Raw genomic sequence first — 13,280 nt, 5'->3', positions numbered from 1 at the left:
GAGTTGGGGGAGGCCCTTGCTCTGGGTCCCAGGATCTCCTGTCTCTGCATTTTACAGATATTGGGCAGTTTGCAGGCAAACCAGGAAGCACTCTCCCCTCTGCACCTATTTAAAAGCCCAAGAAGGTCGAAGGGAATTGAGCCATTCAAGGAATCCTGCCTTGGGATGGGAGAAGTGGTTTGATAAAGGAAATCTCTGAGTGGTACAGGGTCCAGTGGAAGATGTGCACCAATGGCTATGTGAGAGAGGATGGCTGCCCAGATAGGGGCTACTGATTTTTTGGGAAGGCAAGGTGGCAGAGGTGATAGGTTTCTCTTTCCCCCTGTAGAAATCTGGCTGCAGTAGGGAAGGTGAGCAACAGCTACAAGTCAAATTCTTTCCCCAAAACAGCTAACTTCAGGCCTGAGTTAGCACCATGGTGCTAAGAAATTTGGGGACAGGACTTCCTCCACCTGTGAGAACCGAGTGCCCAAATCCTAGGGGAACACCAGCTTCTCAGTTGGAGGCACGGTTCCCTCTCTATCCACTGTCTTTCTGTCTCTCCTTTCCCGTTTCCATCTCTGTGACAGTCTCTCTTGCCTGCTAGAGAAGTGTAATTGGGTTGTAGGGACGCCCCGCTCTGGGGAGCCCAGGATTTATGGATGGCAATTAAAGTTTTATGAATTGCAGCTGAGGCTGGTTATTGAGCTATTTGAATGTGATTAGAATTCAATTAGAAAGCGGTTAGTGGACGGTGGGTCTCCAGAGTGTAAACAGACAGCTATTCCAGAAATGTGCTAATCCAACATCTTGTGACAACAATTAAGGAGACTGAGGGCTTAACTCAGGGCAGCTCAGCTGTAACTACTTTTGTACCACAAGGTTTGCTGGTGCAGCCATGGAAGATGCTCAGCCTCAACCCAGCCTGCCTGTGCAGCTCGCTCTCTCGTTGGTAGAATCCCGGCAGGTCGCTGGAATCACTCCAGCCCCAGGGAAAAGACTGGGAGCGCCACCATTGAGAGAGGCTTAATGACAGGGTATTTTTTACAAGCCTCAATTGTCCAAATAAATGACATGATGTCCCCATTCACTTTGCAAGTACTATATATTTACTTTAAATTACGTATTTATATTTACAATAAAAAGTATTGTAAATATAAATAAAGTACATTTTTATTTGTATTATTTATTAACTTTGTATCCATTATATATACATATTATGTACTTTATATTTACATATATATGTTTGCCTGTCTTTTTTACTCCTTTGGGTGAGGTAGAAGTTATCCAGGATCAGTTTTGAGCGGACAGGTTGGGTGACAGAGTTCCCAGTGGTTCCGGGTGTGCGCACAGGAAGAGCTACGCTGCAGTGCTGGAAGTTGTTGTGTGAGGACCATTTTATTTTACAGAATCCTAATTAAAAAGCTTGAGCATCTAACTCAATTTATGCCTGACTACTGAAACATCCAGTTGGAGTGCTAAGGAATTTTGAGAAAAGTGAAGAGGCTCAAGGTGTTGCTTAGTGCTGCAAGGGCAACAGCGGCTTAGAGCCAGACTGAGGCTGAAAGCAGTCCATGTCTGAGAAACTTTCCTATTGGGGTATTTGGTTAATTGCTTGAGCCCCCCAAGAGCAAGTATCTGGGGGTCATGTTTCACATTGGAGTTTCTTCTTAGACTTCTCCTCTTTAGTTCTCTTTCAATCTCGCAGTCTCTGTCCCTCTCCTCTTCCCTCCACAACAGCCCCATCTTCAGAAGCGGTCCCACCCTGTCTGGACTCCCTTCCCCCACAAGGCAGCCTACCCTTGTTGGCCCTGGGCAGCTTTGCAGCTGGCCCTGCCCAGCTGGGCCCTTCCCTAGGACAGCAGCACCTCTAACCAGCTCAGAGCAGAAGGGGACCCCCAGCAGACGTCAGCGTGCCTCCTGGTGTCTCCACTGCCACACAATTTTATTTCTCAGTGATTCTGTCCGATAAAATTTCATCGTCCATTAAGTAATCCCTGAAATGAGAGCTCTTATGAGCCTATAATGAGCTCTAATTGCCACGACTTGGGGAGCCACGTGGAAGGATTTATTCGGTATTAAGCAGTCGGGTACACAGTACAGGCTGTTACCTAAGCCATTACTTTCATAATTCAAGGAGAAAATTAGTTCTTTTAAGGGGGGGTGCAATCCTTTGATTTCCTCCCTCTTGCTCAGAATGACAGAAGATGGTTTTATCTTCCCTGAGTGCAAGACAATGTCACAAATTCGAAGGTAACAGTATTGTCCTCCACCCCCCCACACCCTGCCCAGTCAGGACACCCCACGGTCAACTGAGAGAAATTTCAAAGCAGTTGGGAGATTCTGCCTTCTGCCCCTGGACTGTCTAACTTGAGCCTGGATGAGCAGTTTCCTCCCAGCTCAAATTTGAGATTTGAGTTCTTGGCTGGAGCTTTCAAAAAGTCCTCCAGTACTTCCCCCAAGCCAGGATCACACCTGACCCTAATGCCACATTCTCCTCTTCTTTCTCCCTCTTTCTTTTTCCTTCTATGGACAAAGTCAGAGAAAGTAAAGGGCCGAGACTGAGCGTTGCTTATTCAACAGGCCCTAGAGTTCTGACCCTTCGAAGTGCTCGGTGGTTTTTCCGGCTGTAACTCCCACTTTGCCCCTCCCTTTGCGCCCCCCAAAGTGTCCCCCCCTCCATTCCTTGTCCTTTTTTTCCCTCTCAGTTTCAGCGTTTGCCCACACGGGTCTCCTAGCCTTAAACGGAGGCTGCGAGCAGGGCGGGACAGCCCCGGAGTTGGCGGGGCCGCCTCGGATTTATTTGCTCCTCTTACATTGATTTCATATTAGTTTCCAAAGCGATGAATGATCTCAAAGCTGGGTTTTGTTAGCCGAACACAAACAGGAGACAGGACTTACTTGCCCCCAGCTCCCTTTAATGAGGTCATTATCAAAGCGTGAACAAGTCTATGAATGTTTTATTGAAAGCGCATCGTTAACTTGTATCCATCCTTTTCTCCGAGTGGCATTGTGATATTGCTGTCTGTGGCACATCTTACCCGATATAGCCCGAGATTTCCCCATTCTCTGTAACCAGGCAACCCTTTCTGAATACCCCAAAATTGAAAAGAACCGCTTAGTCTTCAAGAAAGTCCTCAATAATAGTGGAAAAGAACAAAGATCCAGGAGACAACAAAATGCCACAGGGGTGACTTTTCATGAGCAATTATCTCTCATTAATCAGAAGAACAGCTGCAATATTAATTTTCTCTCTTTCTTCCTCTCTTTTCACAGTCCCCAACATTTGAATAATCATAAATTTTGATTTTATGGAGGAGTCACATTTTCAGGGGCTGGAGGAAAGCAGCTACCTAGGTGAAGACAGGGAGAAACGCTCTCATTTTATTTTATTTTTGTTTGGGTAAAGCTGCCAACAAAACAAAATAAATAAATAAATAAAACACAGAGAAACACCAGAGAAAATGGTGCCCCCCCCCTTCTTCTAAAGGGCTGTGGAGAATCAGGACTCTTTTCCAGCACCCCCTTCTAACCACTCCCTTCCCTCCTTTTCTCCCCCTGCCCAGACCCACTCCCCAGTTCTGCTCTGAGCAGGGCGGAGGGAAGTGTCCCCAGCGTCTGACATGGGAGTTTCAGCCGGGTTTCTGTCCATTTAACTTGCAAACGTGAAGCCAAGCGTTGTGGATCTGACCAAAGAGACACTCTTTGGGCGTAACTTGCATTGTGGCCATCAAAAGCCCGCCAGCCTTGGATGAACTGAGACGTGCATTTAGCAGAAATGGGGCGCTCGCTCTCCTTTCAGGCGCCAGAGAGGCGATTGTTCACAGGATGTGTAGCCAGGGTGGAAAATGAAGGTCCCCAGAAAAGGCTGTAACCTGCAAACGGACTTGGGGGGAGTTAAAAGAATCTCATTAAAGCCGAGGCTGCTATTAGCAAATACACACTCATAGAGAATCCAAGTCCCTCTTGAAAAGCCGTGAGTCGGCATGAAAGAGGGGCAGTTTTGGGAGTCAGTTCCCACATTCCTCCGCGGGCTGAGTGATGAGAAGCTCGGGCGTCCGGCTGTCCCTTCAGCTGCCCCAATATTGTTACTTTTCAGGCAAGGCCCGGAGAGGCCGTTCTGCGGAAAGGCAGGCTACTGGCCTCCTGCTCACACTCCACCAACAATGTTGTTGCTTCTCCTTAGTGTTTATGCAGAAACGATGGGCCTCTGAGAAACCTGAATTGGCCTTTGTGCTCAACACAGGCCCAGGAGTTCAGTTCTGCCCTAGAAAAGAAGGTGAGGAGAGACTTTTAGAAAGGAAGTGAGGAGTTCGGCGCAGAATTTCAGAATAGCCCAGCCTCCAGGCCCTCTGAACGCGGGTTTTGTGGACACCGAATTCCCGCCACACAGCCCCTCTGCTCCCCACTTCACCGTCATTAATATTCGCCCATCCCAAATCCTTAATTCTTAAGCGTCTCTTCCCCACCCTTAAAGCTCTCCCCTGTCATCAGAATAAAATTTATTGAGCGCCTACTCAGTGCCCAGCGTGTGCTAAGCGCCGCGGGGTGCGCGCCTGAAAAGACCAAGACTGTATCAAATAGAATATTGTTTCATTTCAGTAACAATGGCCTGAGGTGGGGAACAATTATCCGGATAATTGAAGCAAATGCTCCACCTCCCGTCCTCCCTCTCCAGTTCCCTTGGTGCTTGCCTCTGCCCCACACCCTCCCACCCCCCGCCCACCTTCTTCAGAATTGGTGCATTTTGTTTGGTTGGGAGGGAGAATCTGAGAGTGGAAGGGGAGAACTGAATTACGTGCTCAGGCGCATAACAACTGCCCTCTTCCCTTGGCCTAAATTTGCTGAAAGCGCTGGGCCGAATTAGCTACTTAGTAATGAGATTCAACAGGTTTTTTGTTTGTTTGTTTTTTTTTAACTGTTACCAAAAGAGAGTGAATCTTTATAATTTTTAGCAATTTGGTATTTCTGGTGTTTAATTTGGGACATTCCAAAAGTCACCTGGAGAGTGTTATAAAAGTACAGATGTCCTAGAGATTTTCATTTAATGGTGTGGGGCCAGAACATCGGAAGACAAAACAAAAATCCAAACTCTACTCGTGGTTCTGAGACAAGTGAGGGTTGAGGTTCCACGTATCCTGGAACCTCAGAATAACTTAACCTCTCTGAGCCTCATTCAGCAATTGACAGTTGGAAAATGTATATTGAGCGCCCACTAAATGCCAGGCTCCGTGCCAGGGAATTCCGTTGCACAAGACCAGTCTCCCGGGGATTTCCAGTATGGTAAACGAACCAACAAATCAACTCAGAGCTGGTGAATTATAATAGGTAGCATGAATATTGGAAAAAAAGAAGAAGAAAGCCCACTTGGTCCTGGGAGTGGTTAAACTGAAGCCTTCATGAAGTGAGCTGCGGAATGAGCGAGTTGGCCTGAGACAGGGGAATGGGGAACTTTGCTGGGCCACCGAAGAGCGCGCACAAAGTCAGGAGAGTTTCTCTTGGCTAATTACAAGAACTGAAAGGGGGCCAGAGAGATTGGTAGAAGAATCCCAGTCTCTGCCTCTGTGTAATAGGAAAAATGCACGCTGCCTTCCAGTCCTTGTGAGGAATTAAGGACCGCCTAGCACCGGGCCTGGGGCCTGGTAAGAGTCGGTAGCGTTTCTCGTTTTTATTATCTGGGACCTGCAGCTCCAAGGGCCCTGGAGCTTGGGAAGGAGATATCGGAGCCCTGGATTTCGTAACGAATAATCAGGAAGCCGGAGCCCCTGCGCAATCATCTCTCGGTCCTGGCACGCCTTTTCTGGCTGTGTTTCGCTCTCCCAAGCTCCTCCGCAGTCTGGCGCCCGCACCCTGAAGGCGCCCCAGCCCGCGGTTTCTCTAGCCCTCGGTTTCTGGGCGTACCTGTCTCGGTTCAGCGGCTCCATCAACCTGGGCCTGCCAGGCGAACCTTGCCACCTCCCACTTCCCACGCCTGTCAGAGGTCTCGCGCTCTAAGTTTCAAGGCTCCGTTGGCCTGGAGAAACCTTACAACTTGGCAGACTCGTTTTGCAGAGGAGGAAGCAGGTACCATTCAAGCCTATGACAATCTTCGCAGCCACCATTTCCCGAGCTCTCACAGTATGCCCGGCCCTGAATTAGGAGCCTTGCCTACATGACCTAATTTAATCTGCACCATTGCCCTACCAGATAAAGTGTCATTATTAGGGCTGTTTCTCTGATGACAATCTTGTGTCTTATTGAAGTTCAAAAACTTACCCAAGGTCACACAGCCAAAGCTGGCAAAACCAGGATTCAGACTCTCTGTAGAATGTAGGGGCCTAGAGTCTTAGACACTAGGCAATACTATCTCATAATATCTAAGTTTTATTGAGCACCTACTATGTGCTGGCTATGTGTTAAGCCTTTAATGCATCATTTATTTCTCACAATGACCTTGTGAGGTAAGTACTTTTATTATTTCTCATTTGTTTATTGTCCAGTCCTTGGGTAGTGTGGTTTTCTTATATATTAAAGGTTACAAAGTTCAGTCTAATGTGGCCCATATGACATAAAGGGTACAGGCTGAAATTGGGATGAGGATAGGGAATGTAATCATTTGTATGCACTTACACCCAAAACACAGTACGTGCTGAAAGACATTTGGACTTGGTCTCCTCACTCCTCACTCCAACATCTTATTCTTTTACTTCAAAAGCCTTCATCATAATCAATACTTACTCGTATGTCTGCTGGTTTATTTTATAGCTGGTTGGGTACCCCCTTCAGTTAACTGCAAGCTGCACCTGGGCAGAAACTGCTTCTGTTTTGTTTATTCACCGGTGTATATCAACAATCCAGCCTAGAACTGGCATATATTAGGAGTAAAATATGTATTTATTGAATGTCTGATTCCTCATTTTTACAGATAGGAAAACAGGCTTGGAGAGGCGATACAACTTGTCCAACGCCACATAGCCTGGGAATGGCAGAGGGAGGATTCAAATTGAGGATTTCCAAACGCTAAAATCCTGCTCCCCCTTTCACCCAAGCCCACAGCTCCCTGTGCTGTGTCCCCCTGGGCAACAGGGACTGAGCGTAGGAGCCCGGCTGCAAGACACTGTCGGAAGTCAGTCTTCACGCTTTCCACCCCTGCCCCCCACCCCAGCCTCCACAGCTGGGTGAAGCTGAAGGAGGCAGGAACTGTCAGAGGCCCGAGAGGCCGCTCCCTAGATTGGGGTGGATGGGCTTAGAGACTGTGCGAGGCGCTCCGGGCGCATCCGCTGCTCCCGGGGCTCTAGCTCCCACTGCGTGAGACGCGCAGCCCAAGCTTTCCTGGTGTCTGACTCTCTCTCTCTTTCTCTGGGTCTCAGTCTCCCCCATCCCTCATTAACTTATTTCTCACTGGTAAACAAAGTGATTCTAAGTAGTCGTATTGAAACCACAGCCTGAAAACACCTCCATCACCAACGGACACCAAACTCCAAACACACCTGCATCTCACGCACCGCACGGAGTACTCACCACGACAGGTGCGCAAGCGGAGCGTGAGTGCAAGGGGGAGAATTGAGTGTGAGTTCGTGTGTGCGCAAGCGCGTGTGAAGACTGTCTGAGGGGGGAGAGGGCGTGAGAATGAGTGTGTGAGTGTGACGGTGTGTGTGCGTGAGTATGTGTGTAAGGTGAGTGTATATGTCTGCAAGTCTGTGAAGAGGTGAAGAGTGCGCATGTGAGTAGGTAAGTGTAGAAGTGAAGAGCTTGAGTGAGGGGTGGTAGCAGAAGTGTGTGTGAATACAGGAGTGCGTGACTGTGGATGGGAGGATACGAGGGTGTGAGGATGTATGTGCTGGGGAGGGTGTGTGAATGTGAGTATGTGAGAAAATGTGTGCTCCTGTGGGTACTTGCAAGGGTGTGTGCTTATGTGTAAGAACGTGTGACCCACCAAGGTGTGTATGTGTGAAGAGTATGAGTGGGGTGTGAGTGCGTATGAGTGTAAATGTGGGAGAGAGCGTGTATGAAGTCTGCTTGTGAGGGAGTATGCCCTCGAGCTGCCTGGGCCTTTGAAACTGTGGTGTCGCTGGGCAGGTGTGGGGCAGCGCAGGGTGGGAAGGTGGGGGGGGGGATAGGAAGGAGGGGTCCTCATGTGGAAACAAGCTAAGTTGGAGGGGCTGTTGGAGCATCACCTGGGGTCCCCTCTTTTACCTGCCTCTAGTCTTCTTTGCTTGCCCTCTGGATCACCTTTCTGTCCGTTTACTCAGTAGCATTTATGGAGTGCCTACAGTATGCCAGGCTCTGCCTTAGCTGGGGAAACTAGGAGAGCAAGGTAGCTTAGGTCTCGCTCATCATGTAGCTTCCACAGGGATTTCTTTTTGTGAGTAACTGCTTTGCAAAAGGCTGGTGATACAAACACAAAATTTGGCCTCTGCCCTCCAGCAGGGGGGCATGGAGGGCTTATAAAACAGATATACGAGTATGCATAAGTGCATACGCACCCAGTTTCCATCATAACCTCAACCCTTTCACTGCACTATTGAGCTTGTGCTTGGGATTAGGAGGTTCTGGGTATGAATCCCCCCTCCTTTGACAATGGAAATAATAATGACCCTTCTCATAAGGTGGCTGTGAGCAGTAAATGGATTAAGTCATTAAAACCCTTGGCACAATGCCTGGCACATGGTTAGCACTCAATGTATACAAGCAATGATGAAGTGAGATGATGTCCTCCAGGCCTGATGGAATGTTTTGGAGAAGGGGAGATGCTGTGTTTGTAGGCTACAGAGTTTAAGAGATTATCCATGGATTTAAATTAAATCAACTAAATTAATTTGTGTATCATTGTATTGCATTCCTCTGTGGCATCAGGCTGCATTTCAGATGCTTGGTTTTTATTCTTCTGTAGTGACTCCTGGACCAATGCCATTAATAGTGCTATTGTCAGGGGAAGTGAAAAAGTATTGGGAGAAGATAGCAAGAACCACAGGGGTTGAATGTTCTCTCAGGCAGCCTCAGAAGTATTTTTAGTCCACCCATGTACCATTAAAGTGAAAGGGAATATTTTCACAATGACACAAAGTGCGTGCAATAATTTAACTTTATGAGCAAAACTTCTGATGAAATATGACGTAGGAAATATGTTTCCTGATTAGCCCGTGTACCTCCCTGGAACAAGGTACTGTATAAACAATTGCAGGACATACGTTTTCTTTTTTAAAAGTAGGGTATCTTATTAACATTCTTTTTTTAAATGGTCAATCTAGGATCACAAAATAATTTTATTTTAAACCAAAAGGACATGTTTAAAGGTTGAATTTTCTTAGACTTTTTATCAAGAAAAAAATATCAAAAAGAAATCTTGAAAAGTGTGAGAATTGGTTGCAGCATCTAGGTTTTCTGAATTTAGCAGCTGAAAAGGAATTTTGCCATTATCCAGCTGACCCATCTCATGTTCCAACCAGAGAAACAGGTCCAAAGAGATGAAGCAGTGTAAGTGGTCAGTCCCTCTAGCGATCACCAAATAGGAACAGCTTAATTTTGTTCCTCTATCCACAGTTTTACATTTGCTGGAAGCTGTTCTGGCAACTAGGAGGGAAAAAGAGGGAGGAGTTCCCTCTCCCTTCTATATGGGCACCTCTCTGTTGTTGGCAATTCTATTTTCTGGTGGCTCAGACCCAAACCCTTGGAATCTTCCTTTACTCTTTGCTTTCCCTCTGCATTTAGCCCCCTGGGACGTCCTGGTGGATCTATCTTTCCACACATTCAGAAACTGACCACTCTCCACCCTCCCCGCATTATATCACACTGGTTTATGTCACACTCTGGCCTCCTGATTGGGCTCCTTCCTCCTATATTTGTGTCTACAGTCTGTTCTCAACCCAGCACCCATAAGGATCCTCTAAAAATACAAGTTGTATACGATGGAATACTACTCAGCCATAACAAAGATGAAATATTGCATTTGAGACAATCTGGATGCTCAGTGAAATAAGTCAGATGGAAAAGGGCAAAAATCACATGATTTCACTTATGTGGAATGTAAAACAAAAGAGAAAGGAAGAAAAACAAAAGAAAGAAAGAAAACAAAAATATTCATAGATATAGACAACAAATTATTGATTACCAAAGGGGAAGGGGGTATAGGAAGGGCAAAATGAGTAAAGGGGTCAAATGAATGGTGACTGATGGACTTTTGGGGTGAGCACGCTATAGTGTATACAGATATCAAATTATAATGTTGTATAGCTGAAATTTATATAATGTTATAAACCAATGTTACCTCAATAAAAAGAAAAATAGAAGTCAGATTAGGTCAGAGCCAAAACAAAAGACCTTACAATGGCCAAATAGGCCCTCCATGACCTGACCTGGCCCTCTCTCGGGCCTCTTCTATTGGCCTACTTGCTCACTCTGCTTTCCTTGCTTGCCTGGTCCTCTGCACTGATCTTTCCCTTTCCTACAAGCCCACTTCCTCATCTTCTGGTCTTTCCTCAAATGCCACTTTCTCATGATTTTTAAAATACCAAAGCCTCTACTGAGCCCTCTGTATCTCAACCTCCTTACCATGTTCTGTTTTGCTCTCCCATAGCACTTATCATTTTCCAACATACTATATAATGCTCTCAGTTTATGTGTGTATTGTCTGAATCTCCCTGTGAGAATGAGAATTCCTGGAGGATATTTACGTCCATTGGGGTCACTGGGAACAGCACCTGGCACAGTAGGTGTCAATCAATATTTGATGAGGGATCAAAAGTAAGCCAGTGTTTTTGGTAGCTGCCTAGTCACAATTCTTATCTTACCTCTACGCAGCACTTGGAAGTTTACAAAGACTCTTACATATGTTGTGTCATTGGATCTGCACAATTATATAAGCAAGATAGGACTTCTTTTTCAACAGTTATTTTCGCAGTAAGGTACTCGGAGGTTAAAGGACTTGCCCAAATAAAGACTCAGAACTAGGATCTAAATCAGAATGTCATTTTGGGTGGGAGACAGGTTCTCCATTCTAGACCTCTTGACGGAATGAGGAAAACTAATAGGTTACTGGATTCACTGTGGATCCTTCTAAGTCCTGATCCTGGGATAAGAGCTGGGGTCCTCGTTCCACTGTCTGCCTGTGATATTATGTAGCTGCTGAAGTGCCAACTAAATGAACGGTGCTTGGGGAAACACACCACAATAGCACATCCTCTTGTTTTTTATAATTAGTATGGGGTTGAAAACAAGAGATATTGTCTTATTAGCCCAAGCTCGTTTGGAGTCTGGCCTGAATCTCTGGACTTGGCTGGATGCCCTCCCTCATCTGACTGTTCTGGGCAAACCAACATACTGTCATAGTCAGTGTATTACAGTTCCTTCTTCATGTTTGGGTTCTCTGTCAGTCCATCAGATTTAGCTGATGAGCTCATTGACTGCGAAATGATTGAGCAAGACAATGTCCTCATTCTCTAGGCACACAAAGCACCATTGTCTTCCACAAATACTAGTAATAATTGGCATCCCCTTACCAGAATATTGGTACCTCAATAGTCATTAATCAATAACTATTGTTGGAGCAAGAATTTATCATATTGAACTACAAACGTAGTAAAACAAAGTGATATCATTCAGAATAGATGTAAAATAAAACAACCAATTCTGAACAAGTTTTTAAAGATAATGCTTTTTCCCCAAGGATGTCCATACGTAGTAAAATAAATGACAGTTGTTTCATTGTTATCCCTCAAATGGCATAAATCCTTACTTTTTAATGTGAATGGGGGTAAATTTAAACATTTTGAGACAAGAAAATGAAAAGAACAACTTAATTGTTTATTGAAATATTAATTCAGTGTTTGGTTATTCACAGATTATCTCCATTTAGAATTTAACACGTCTCTGTCATACAGTATTTTTCTGTTCCAGGTGCTCTAAAGCAACAGAGACATTAATTATGAATGCAGACGGCATAGTTGAGAAAGGAGCAATGGAAGCCAAAGTTGACAGCATCATTGCTTTTCTGGAGAGGGCTTTTTACCTTTTTTTTTTTTTTTTGAGACTAGTTAAGTTAACGGAGTTCCAAACAATGTGCCTAATAATGACCACAGTATACTTATATTGGTTAGAGAATGACTCCTACCCAGGCAGAACTCTTAGTATATGTAGTTGTCAATAGAAGACAGAACATATCAGAATAATAGCTACTTTTAAATATAAGACCTGGTTCATGTAGTTAGAGGAACTTCTAGAAATAGACCTACAGTTGCTATTGAAATTCAATTCAGTTTAATTCACCATTTTTTACTAAGTGCCTACGTGTGCTAGATTCTGGGGCTACAAAGATGACTAGAACCTAACTACAGCCTTCGGTGAAGGCTGAAGAGACTAGCGGGAAAAGAGACTTTTAGGCCAAAGGTCCATTACTGACCACATGGCCTAGAAAATGAATGTGTGTTCTGCGGAGGTGGAGTGGTTGCATGCAGGAGGGAGAAGCAGCAGGGGCTGCTTAGCGGCAGAAAGCAAAGGGTCTGAGGGGCAGGTGAAGAAGTATGCAATAGCTCTTCATTAGATGGACAGTCTTTGAAGGATGCTAAGCAAAAAATTGAAATGATATTATAATCATTGTAAAGGATGGATTGGAAGAGAGAGAAGTTAAAATCACATTAATCAGAGGGTCACATTAATCAGAGATTGTGGGAATAGAGGGGAGGGGATAAATTCAAGAGTCATTTGGAAGGGAGCAGCAGTAGTCCTTGGTTACTAATTAGGTGAGATGTGGGCACAGAAAAAGAAATCAATCAATGGGGATCTGGATTTCTAGCTCAAGTGTCTGTGTTAACGATCATCGTGTTAACAAATACAGTTGTTATGGATTGAAGATAAGTAGGGTATTTTTGTTGTTTCAGATGGGTGTGTGGTTAGAGTGGGTGGGAGAGGAGGAAGATAAGGCATTTGGTTTAAAACATTTTGAGTTGTAAGTAGTGTCAGAGCAACCATGAGGAAATTTTTGAGATATAGTAGTAGTTGGAAATATGAATCTGAACTTCAGAGAAATTAGAGTTGGAAATAAAAATGGTATCAACCTATAGTATTTAGACTATATACAATAGCTGCAGCATTAAAATAAGATGAAATGATTGAGGGTTGGGGTGATGGTTAGGACAGTGGTCAGGAAAGACCTCAAGGTTGTTTTGGCACAGTACCTATCAGAGTAATTGGCACATAGTGTTTAATCTATTTGTTGAATGACGACATTTTTCAGAGTCTCACTTCCCTTCTCTCAGGTATTGTATAATCTCTTGGTCCGTCCATCTAGGAATAATCAAGACTTACTACTTGACAGTGGGACTGGA

Source organism: Rhinolophus sinicus, chromosome 1, assembly GCF_057876585.1.
Source record: "Rhinolophus sinicus isolate RSI-liver-muscle chromosome 1, RSI-T2T, whole genome shotgun sequence".
In the NCBI taxonomy this organism is placed as follows: domain Eukaryota; kingdom Metazoa; phylum Chordata; class Mammalia; order Chiroptera; family Rhinolophidae; genus Rhinolophus; species Rhinolophus sinicus.
The sequence above is the reverse complement of the archived record's forward strand: the minus strand, read 5'-3'. Positions refer to the sequence as shown.